We start from the raw sequence: 10,552 nt of genomic DNA, 5'->3' as shown, positions 1-10,552 counted from the left end.
ATTGCCATTTTTTCTTATTTATAGTGCAATAAAGATGATTTTCCATGCCATAATTTGACTGGTTTCTCATTTAAACCTCTATCCCACTCTCTGTTTCCTCTTTTCTTCTTTCCTTAAAACTGATAATTGTAAGAGGTGTTCAGATTTATGACCCAGGTAAGAACGTCCCTTCCATTTTCCCCAAGCAATTTTCCCATGCATATTTGAAAACCAGGAGTTTAAAAAAGACACTATTATTATGACTCCAAATGTTGGCATTAGGAGGAGATTTGGAGGAGTCTGCCCTGACTTCCTGAAGGAAAGAGAGGCTTACAAAGATTGTGCCAGGTAGGTGGAGAAGGAACCTGGCCAGATGCTGTCAAAGACTCTCTGCCTTTCAATTTCTGAGCTGAGATTTCCTTGATCCTCTTATTTTCCACTACCGTCCTCATCCAATCTGGATGGAAACTGTGGAGGAAATTTCTTGGAAAATAGTAGCAGAAGGGGTTAATCCAGCCCATACATGGGTTTGATTTTGTCCAACAGTCAATGACCACTCAGGCTTTTTGTTTGTTTTTAAAGTAATTGCCAGCATTAAGAAAACTTAAAGATTTAACATAAACTGGACTTCTGACTCTTTAATTAAAATCAGAGCATCTGGTGACTCTGGGTCCATAGTCCCACGTGGCAAAATCAGCAGGAGCTGAGTAAAGCTTGTCTCCTTAGGCAGGTATGCACACCTGCCTGTTCCATTTACCCTGCCAGCTTCACGGAACTACTACCCACCCTACCAATACTGGAGTTGGTGATCCCTGAACCAGTCTATGCCCTCTTAGTTACTGAAGCCAGGGTCACTTATTCAGGGTCAAGCAGTAAGAAGATGCTGAGCGAGGACCTTCTCCCTCTTGGCAATAGCATTATTCGAAGTACAGCTCCGTTCTAGGACCTATTCTTCATTCATCTCTTTCCTCATCCTCTAAATCCAACCCAAAATGTATGTCGATTGGTCCTTCTTTCTATGGCCTAAATCACCATCTCTTGTCTGGGCTTCTGCGATAGCCTCTGGCTATGCACTGAGTCGCGATCCTGCCAGATTCCTATCTGAAGCTCTCCTTCTCTCCGAGGTTCTGGGTCATTTCTCTCTGTCTGGTCTTGCTCTCTGGCGGAGCTCACTTTCAGCTTGCTCACTACCCTGGTCTCAGAATCGGAAGCACTTTCTCCCCCTCTCAGCAGTTCTATTTCTGAAGGTCTGGAATCACTTTTATCCTTAATTCAAACACCCCCGCTGGCCTTGGTAGACCACCCTGTGTATGGCAGTGACGGCCCTTTGGTATTTGTAGCCCCCTTCCTCCTCATCCGCTCCGGTGTTTACAACATCCGACATTATCACGTTTGGTTCTGTTTACTTACAAGTAGCCTACCCCCACCACACCCCATGCTAACTCCGTGAGGGCCACAAACTGTCTTGTTCCCTGCTGCACCCGGCGCAGGTGCCTAGCATGAAGCCTGGGACATTTGCAGACAAGTGGCTGCTGGGTCTCTCTGAAGTGCCTCCTGAGGCCCAAGGAGGTCAGGTGACTTTCTCCAAGCTGGCTTCCAAGCACACTGCACTCTTCGCACTCCCAGCGGGGCATCGAGACGCCCCTGGGATGCAGAAATATTGCCTCACTCGGCCGCCTGAGTCCAGGGTCCAGAAGCCACTTTCGCTGCCTGGGGAGAGGTGGAGGGGCGGCAGGGGCGGGGCCTGGGGCGGGGCCTCGCTGCCCGAGCCAATGGGCGCCGCGGCGCGGGGAGGCTGGGCGGCCGGGCGGAGGCGCTCGCGCGCGAAGAGGGACGGCATCGGAGTTCCTGGGACCCGCAGCGGATAGCAGATCGACCGGCTGGCGTGGTGGCCAAAGCACTCGCCGGGTGCTGGATTCCTGGCGGCTGGCACGGTAAGCCGCGCGCCGCAGCAGAGTCGACTTGGTGGGCTTTGTGGCAGCCGAGAGCCCACGCCCGGAGCCAGAAGGGCTGGTGCCTCCTTGCGGCGGGCTGCGTCCCCGGGAGCTCCTGCTCTGTGCCCGCGGGGTGCGGGCGAGCAGAGGGCCTGGGAGTGACGTGAGGAACCGCGAGCCTAGCTCCTTCCCCAGGCTGCTGCCTAATGGGCCCTGACCCTGGACCCTCCGACTGACAGGTCTGCGTGTGGGGATTGCCTGTAGGGCACCAGAGCCAGGGGACGCAAGATCGTGACTCCCAAGAGTCTGCGCAGGGGCCAGGGGAAGAGCTTGCTGGAAGCCGGGAGCCGCAGTAGCAGGACCTGGGCTCTGCACCCAGCTCCTGTCGTAAGTCTTCAGTCTTCAAGACCTGTTGCCTTGGGGCTAGGGTCAGATTTGTCAAACCTCTTCCTATTTCCAGTTACCCCGGGGCGGTTGTATGGCCAAGTTACGAGCAGAGACTAGCACCGGTATTTCGCCTCCTGTGTTTATTCGCTACTTGTTTGGCTCCTGCGGGCCAAGCGCCAGGCGCTGTGCTAAGCCCTAGCTGCACGAAGAAAGCCCTCCGGGGAGCTCCTGGGGCTGAGGGATAGTAAGAGGAACCATTACAGTGCAGCAGACAGTGAGGGAGCCAGGAAGCTTTCAGAGTGGAGGTGACCACTGACTGGGGACTTGGAGGCCCCGGATGGATTGCCAGACTCAAAACTAGGTGAGTGAAGGACGGGGTGGGCTCTGATGGGCTGCGGGAATTCCAGATTGATTTTCTCGTGTGGAGGTAAAGGAACTAAAAAGTCAAGTGTCCTGATTTAGCAACATCAGATAATCCTACATCACACATCAATGAGCACCAGGTGTTGTGCATAGGAAATGAACTGCCAACCTGACAGGGGCTAAAACACGTGCAGCCTTAAGAATATTTAGAACTTGGCTTGGGATGCAGGAGGGCTGTGGAAGAATTCTAATCAGTGATCAGCTCACTCTGGCAGCTCTGTGCACAATGGATGGAGGCTGGCATCAGTTAAGCTGGTAGTAGTAACAGCTGGTCTTTGGGGGACTTGGCTGCAGAACACTCCTGGCCCCTCAGGGCTGCTGTCTGGCCTGGAGCCCTGTTCCCCAGCTTCTGGGCATGGATTCAGGTGGGAGACACGTTGCCCCTAGGACACTTGCTTCTGCACCTGCACGTCATTCTTGGGTTGTTTCTGGAGGCCTGTGCCTCGATCTTGTCATCCAGGATGACCCCTGGAGGATTGTGAAGGGTGTTTTGCTGTCTTTCCGCTAATCCTCTCTTCGGGCCCTCTGTGTGGCTTTTTTCCTTTCCCCCCGGCTCCCCTTTCTATTTTCTGTGCACCCAGTCTCCACTGTCAGAGGCTGTGTGGAAGAAAGAACATGGATTCACTGGGAAATCAGACCAGAAAGTTCACTTGTAGCTAAGTGCCTTGCAGACATTTCCAGCCTCCCAGACTTCTGTTGTTTTACTTAACAGGAAATCACTATAACCACCTGCCATAAGTTGCATTCCACAGAAAAAGGTTCAGAGATTCTGCAATTTGTGGGCAGGTGGATTCTTGAAAAGTGGTCTTACACCTCAAGAGGGTAAACAATGAGGGAAGCAGGATGGGGCAGAGGGAGAAGCTGGACCTGGACTCAGAGTGTTCACCCACTGAGGCAAGGGCCAGGCCTTCGAAGGCCCGCGTTGACCAGTAGTGGGTGCAGGCTGCTCCAGGGAGGGGGCATATCTTTGGGTGACCCTTCAGAGGGGTGGTTCCTGAATAGGGACTCCCTCTGGATAGCTGGACCTGGGTAGGTCGTGGACAGCCTGGAGAGCTGTTCCATAGCATGAATGGACCACACTACTCCCCGGATGGCTTTGGGAAGTAAATGAGATTGGGCTTTGTGCTGTGCCTGCTACCTCCCAGACACTTCGAAAATATTCATTTCTCTCTCCTCCAAGTGTCTTGACTGCATCTGAAAATGAATTTTGGAGTTTGAACTGATTAAATCAGTTTTCATGAGGAGTCTCTAAAAATAATGCCACAATGGCCACTAGATCCCATTATTGAGTGCCCATTATGTTTACAAATTCTCTAATACTTGCCCAGGACTACTCAAAGTTATGTACTTTTATTCTCACTTTGCAGGCAACTCAGTCTTATTCAAAACCCAATAGAGTCTATGTCCTTTGGCCACAAAACAATAATAATACCAGGCGCAACTCTATGATTTGTTATGCTCTACAAAGTACTTTCATTGGCGAATGGGTTGACTCATCATTCGTTCATTTAGCCACATATTAATTCAACCAATGGATATTGAGTGCCTCCCAAAAGGTAGGCTCTGTCTTAGGTGCTGGGGATGCAGCTCCGGCTACCAGGGAGACAGAGAAGGACGTGTAGTACTTTGACTCTTGAGAGGTGAACATTGAAAGATGGAGTCTCACAGTGCAGGGCCAGGATGTGATGGGGGATAATGGCGCTTTGCCAGTTGACGCTCATGCTTTGGTTTCAACATCACCTCCTGGAAAGGCCTTTGGCCCATCCTGTGTAAAGCAGATCCACTCCTTTTTATTCTCCCTTCAAAGCTCTTGTTCACTTCCCTGTCGCTGGTCCTGCCCTCCAGACTGCAGGCCCAGGGGGTCATATATCACTTTATCCCAAGAACCCAGTGGGGCTTTGCACATATTTCTTGAATGAGTGAAATGAATGAAGGGTGGATCTGCTTCACAGGGCAGTCAGAGAAGGTCACTCAGAGAAGGGATCTGGACACTGAGGCACGAAGGACAAGAAAGTTCAGCCATACCAAGAGCAGCTTGTTCAGGGACCATGAGGTGGATGCATGGAGGCCACTGTGATGGAGCATGATGGGCGAGTTGCATGGAGTCACGGGAGATGACTTTGACGTTGAGGGGCCTTGAAGGTTGGTGAGCTTGGCTTTTATTCAATGTGTAGTGAAGTCATTGAAAGATGTTAAGCCTAGTAATGACCTTATGTAGCAGCAAAAATACATATTTTTTTTTCTTTTTTTTTTTTTTTGTCCTGTGTTGAGGACATGTGTCCATGAAGAAAGATACTCAGTAAATGCTACTTAAATAAATGGGTGATCTAGTTGTTTTAAAAGGATCCCCAAAGCAACAAGGTAAAAAGTGAATTAGAGAGAACAAAAACGTGTAACCCACAAGAAATTAGGAGGGAGAGATACGAGTGTCTGGCCTAGAGGATAGCAATGGCATTGGAGAAAAGCAGAAAGAGTTGATATCAATTTTGGACACAAAATGGACAGGACAGGAGTTGCTGATACATTAGTTTGGAGAAAGACCAAAAAGAAAGTGATGAAAGATGACTGTCAAGTTTATGGTTTAAGTTGGGTAGATGCCAGATGTCCATCAATGGGTGAACGGATAAATGAAGGGTGGTATATACATGCAATGGAATATTACTCAGTCATAAAAAATAAATGAAGTACTACTACATGCTACAACATGGATGAAGCTTGCAAACATGTGAAAATATAAATAAAAGAGACCAGGCATGAAATTCATATATTGCATGGTTATCTTTATATGAAATAACCAGAATATGTGAATCCTTAGAGACAGAGCAGATTGATGTCTACCAGAGACTGAGGGAGAGGGGTGACTGGGACTTGACTGTTTAATTGCTCAATGTTTTCCTTTGAGGATGATGAAAATGGTTTGGAACTAGGTGGAGGTGGCGGTTACACACATTGTGAGGGTACTAAATGTCACTGAACTGTATCCTTTAAAATGGTTAATTTTGTGTTGTGTAAATTTCACCTCAATTAAAAAAAAAAAAGATTGGGTAGATGCAAACACCATTCACATAATGGAAGAGGCTGGGTGAGGAGTAGGTTGTACGTGTGGGATGAAATTCCAGTGCCTGTAAACTTCCGGAGATGCCCATAAACTATGAGTGTGCAGACAGGCATACGTCCGGGGTCTAGAAGGTGAGTCTGGACTGCAGATATAAATATGGCAGTCGTCGGCACTTAGATCGGTCAGTCAGTGAGACAGAAGAGTTCTGGGGACAGAGTAATCTGATTCTCATTACTACTTTAAGAAGAAGGTGCTGTTGCCCTCATTTTCAGGTGACAAAATTAAAGATCCTCCCAAAATGAACTTGCTCAGGGTCAGTTAATATATTCATGTGACTCTCCAAACTTCCAGTCCTTGCCTGTCCCATAGGAGCATGAAGCCACTTGGAACTTCAGCAAATGCCTTCTCTGGCTCCCTCCCTTCTCCCGTAGAGCCATGATTGAGCCTTCACACAGGGCAGGGTCTGTGCCGGTCTGGGTTGGTGAAGGTAGATGTGGCTCTCATCTGCTGGTGTTTACCCAGCACACAAGCAATTGCTCACAGATACAGGGGACCATGGAAGCAAGAGCAGGGTCACCTATCTCAGGCTGGGCCGTGGGAGGAGGCTGAGGTTTGCAGTTGAAAAGGAGCAATGAACTGGAGAAAGCACATGCTTCCCTGAAGGTCGGTGATCTCTGAACACCCGCTCTGAGAACTCTCCGTTCCCGTCGTGCCCAGGTCTTCCATCTCATCAGGAGCATCTCCATTTCCTGTACTTCTGGAGGCAATATGTAAACCAATGTCTTGACTTCAGTTTAGGTGGGAGCTTCGAAGGGTATCAAACAGGCTGACTCTATCTCGAGCAAGTGACTTGTCTTCTCTGGACCTTACTTTGTATATTTGTGAAACAACCAGTAACGTTCACTGCTCAGTGTAGGCAGTAAGTTGAAGATGATGTCCCAAAGTTTTGGGGACATTGTAAATGGTCAGAATAATATTTTCTCATTTGAAGATTCATAATACCTCATTTTCTGTTCATTGTTTAAAATATATATATCCATGCTCCCTCAGAAGGTTCTGATTTAGACGTTTTAAGCCGGAGTGTAACAATCTGTATGTTTAGAAAGCACCCCAGATGGTTCTGCTGAAAGCAAGTTCAGGAACCATTGGATTAGATCAAATAACTCTTTGCTGTGGTGACTGTGAAAGGGTTAAGCACCTAGAAGCAGAATTTTGCCTTCTAGGAATTATCAGCCAATGACTGTGCTGACTGGTGATGTAATGTCTTGGGCTGGCACTCCATTGGTTAAGTGTATTGTTTCTCCTGCTTTAGTGTGTGAGGAGCAGAGCGGGAGCGCAAGGGTTAATCATTTTGTGGCAGCAGAATCCACCGCCCCCCCCAGCCCCCTGCTTCTGCTAGGTGTGAGTGTGTAGCAGGGCCCAGCAGACTGTTACCTTTCTCCTTCCAATAAACAGCCAGTCTCCCCTCCTCACCTCCTCCCAAGCAGAGCACATGTCCCTGTAGTACTACAGAGGAGGACGACTGAGGAGGGGCAGGAGGAGGAGAAGGAGGAGGATTCTTTAGAGAAAAAGGAGCCCTTTCAAAGTTCCCTGCTGCAGTCTCTCCTTGGCAACTGGGATGAGCACAGACCCATGTCCCCCTGATGAATTGCTAAGCTGCCACCTGCTTCTGAGCGTTTGTTCAACCTGGTGGAATCCTCAGAACCAGGAGGTGAGCCCAAGGTTTTGGAAGAGGGAGTGGGCCTGGTGGGGAGAACCCTGGGGCAGCCCTGAGCTGAAGGTCAGGTGCAGGCAGCTGGTGGCCTGCAGTGTGAGCTTGGGCAGGGCAGTCTCCCTCTCTGGGTCCGTTTGCTAAAATGCACAATGTGGGACTCGGATTAGGACCCTCAGTCTGGCAGAATGTGCTCTGGGGAGTGTGCTCTCTTGGATCTATAAAGGAACATGTTCTTATTGTAGCTTTCTGTAAATGTTCCCTAAAGATAAACGCTTTCCTTTGGGAATACGGGCAGGAGGGGAGCCGCTCAGCCTGGTGCTGTGTCTCTGGAGCCAGCTCTAAATCAGGCTCCTCCTTACATTGTCTGGGCTCCTTCTTGAGTGCTCTGCCTCAGCTGGGTGGAACTGGCAGACTCTGGGCTGGGATTTCTCCAGAAATTCCTGCAGGCTTGATCATCTTGTTTGGGGGGAACCTTTGGGTTCCTGACTCTTGTGTTATCTGTGTGCCTTAATGAATTTGAACACTTTCTTAAGTCTTCTAGGGTGGGGAGAAGAATCCTGCTTGTGTTGTGGAGAGCACAGTTCTGATGGTTTTCTCATTTTCTCATTTGTGTTTGATGGAGTATAGATTATGACTCCAGCTTGAAACTTTTCACCTCATCCAGAAGGATCCCAGTGTGAACATGCCTGCCCAAGGTGCAAATTGAAAAGAGAGGTGGGGATAGGAGTGGGGAGCAGAGGAACTGGGGAGGGCTGCCTGCAAGCAACTGACCTCCATGCCACGGGCAATTCAAGGTATCCTTGCATTTCTTAGGCGTGCTATGATGCTACCTGCCTCTTGCAGTCTTCCAAAAGATCCATCAATAGAAACCTCTGCTATTTTTTCTTTTTAGAATTTGGCTATACATGGGCATCCCCATTTCTTTAGGGAGAATGGAGCCTACAAAGGGTTTTCTTTGTGTCTCGGGTGACCCTTGGCGTCAGCTACCCAGTGTTGAGGCTTTGCTGATGCAGGACATGTGGGTCCTTGAGCATGTTGCTAGCCCCTCTGAGCCTCAGCTCCCTTGTTTGTAAACCACTGAGGTAGGAAGGAGTCAGACCAACTGATTTACCTGGTCACCTGTGCTTTGGAATGCCCTGGTCCTTTGGAATCTGAGCCTGTTGATTAAGTGGGTTTGACTGGTGAAGAATGTTTGGAGAAAGGGACACACGCAGCTTGTGTCCTCTGAGTGCTAGCTAGGTGCTTTACTCTAGCCATTGCACTCTGTCACGATCCCTGGGAGGAGGTGGAATCAACTCCCTTCTACAGATGTGAAAATCAAGGCTCAGGAAGGCTGCATGATTGCCCAAGATCATCCACCTAGGAACTGGTATTTAAGGCTGTGTATTTAAACCTGTGCAGGTGAATAAACTGGGTGGCAGCACATGGCAGGATGAGGGTGGGTCTGGATCTGAAATTCCTGTCCACCATTGTGTCCTTCCACACTCTTCTTTTACTGGCAATTGTGCGCTGATTCTGAGAGAGACCTTCTCACCCAGATTATTGGGGATGGTCCCATTCACTGTCGGGATGACTATAGAAAAGCAGAGCAGCTGCATCTGAGAGGAATCCTACCATGTTGTTTGGACCAGGTTCTCAATTAATAGCTGAGAAAGTGCAGGTCCAGTGAAGTTAGGTGATCTGTTCCATGCCACTCTGTGATGGCAAGAGATGAAGACCAAGCCCCTTGTCCTAGGTGTCTGAAGCTGTATTACCATTAGTGAGGTTTTTAGAGCTTTCGTTTGAGAACTTGGAGATGAGCTGAACTTAATTATTCCCACCTCCAGGCCCCTTTGCTGGGCCAGCACACTAGACCTATGGAACACAGGATCTGCCCTTGGCATCGTGGCAGGCATCTGAGACATGGATGGCAGCCAGCAAGATGGCGTGGGACCTGGTCATTTTCCTGGAGCAGGTTTAGTATGTGAGCAGCATTTATGAGTGGACTCACTCCCAGGTCAGCCATGTTTCCCAATGGATGGGCTGAGACCCTGACCTGTCCCTCCACGTGATGCTGGCTCTGTAAGTAAGAGGTCTTGCCGCGTGGTTTCTGTTCTTTGTCTCCCCAACTCAGCTGCATGTTTCCAAGGTACGGCTCCCAGAATGTTAATCTTAACTAATTAGTGGATCTGTCTAATGGTGAGGGTATTGATACCGGGGATGAATGGTTATATACACCCAGAAACAAAACCATCCAGTATCAATTAAAAGGTGCAGCGTAGGTACTTGGTTCATTTCACGATCACTATAACATTTAAAAAAGTATCATCCTAATACTAGACTTGAAATAGCCAAAAGATTATCCTAGAAAAGAGGGGTCATCATGATATACTAAGGTCTGGAAGACAAAGCTGTAGCAGCTGGTGGAAGTCAGAGAGGAAGAGTGTAGAGAAGGAGCTGCCCAGTGGGCAGAGGCCACCATACACACCCTTTTCATTGGACGTGGGAAGAACCTCAGAGCTTCCTACTCCAGCAAGGGGTCAAACTTTGCAGCCTTTAACTTCTCTTCTAAATCCAAGATTTCTTGATCATTTATCAAGCCAAAGTAAATGAGAGGAAGTCAGAGTACGGCAGGGCTGCATCTTACTCAGTCTCTGGATCCCAAAGCCCTACGACAGGGTGAAAATTATGTACAGCCAAAAATACCCTGGAAAATATGTTAACCTCCAAAAATATGCATTATATGTTGCTTTCGTGTATGCAAACCTGAACAGCAATTTCTGTTAACCAGTGTGCAAAACACTGGCCTAGACTTAAAGGATAGGAAAAGAAAATCCGTCTGCAGTTGTCTGGGTTCCTGTACTGCTCTGTCTTAAGGTAACTGTCAAACCATAAGCTGGTTCAGGTGGGAGGAGAGGATTCTCAGGTGTTCTTGCTTGCTTGCCAGTTTATGTCACACTGTTTGCATAAACAACTCAAATACTTTCATACATGCTTAGCATTGTTCATGAGAATGAAAATTCAGTGAGATAGTACATGCAGAAACCCTCAGCTCAGGAACTGTGGCAGAGTAGATAA

General features: G+C 48.5%; 1 protein-coding gene across 4 annotated transcripts in view; it reads left to right on the top strand.

Annotated features, from left to right (window-relative positions):
* The first annotated feature begins 1,815 nt into the window (after positions 1–1,815).
* The window catches only part of SYN3 (synapsin III), a 422,306-nt gene continuing 413,569 nt past the window's right edge, over positions 1,816–10,552 (top strand). For 3 of the 4 annotated variants that reach the window (XM_079141613.1, XM_079141612.1, XM_079141610.1), the window contains exon 1: positions 1,816–1,913. The gene's annotated coding sequence lies outside the window, so the exon portion shown is untranslated. The other variant, XM_079141611.1, reaches the window with a different exon arrangement.

The sequence above is a fragment of the Sciurus vulgaris genome (assembly GCF_902686455.1).
Source record: "Sciurus vulgaris genome assembly, chromosome: 5".
NCBI classification, from domain to species: domain Eukaryota; kingdom Metazoa; phylum Chordata; class Mammalia; order Rodentia; family Sciuridae; genus Sciurus; species Sciurus vulgaris.
The sequence above is the reverse complement of the archived record's forward strand: the minus strand, read 5'-3'. Positions and strand labels throughout refer to the sequence as shown.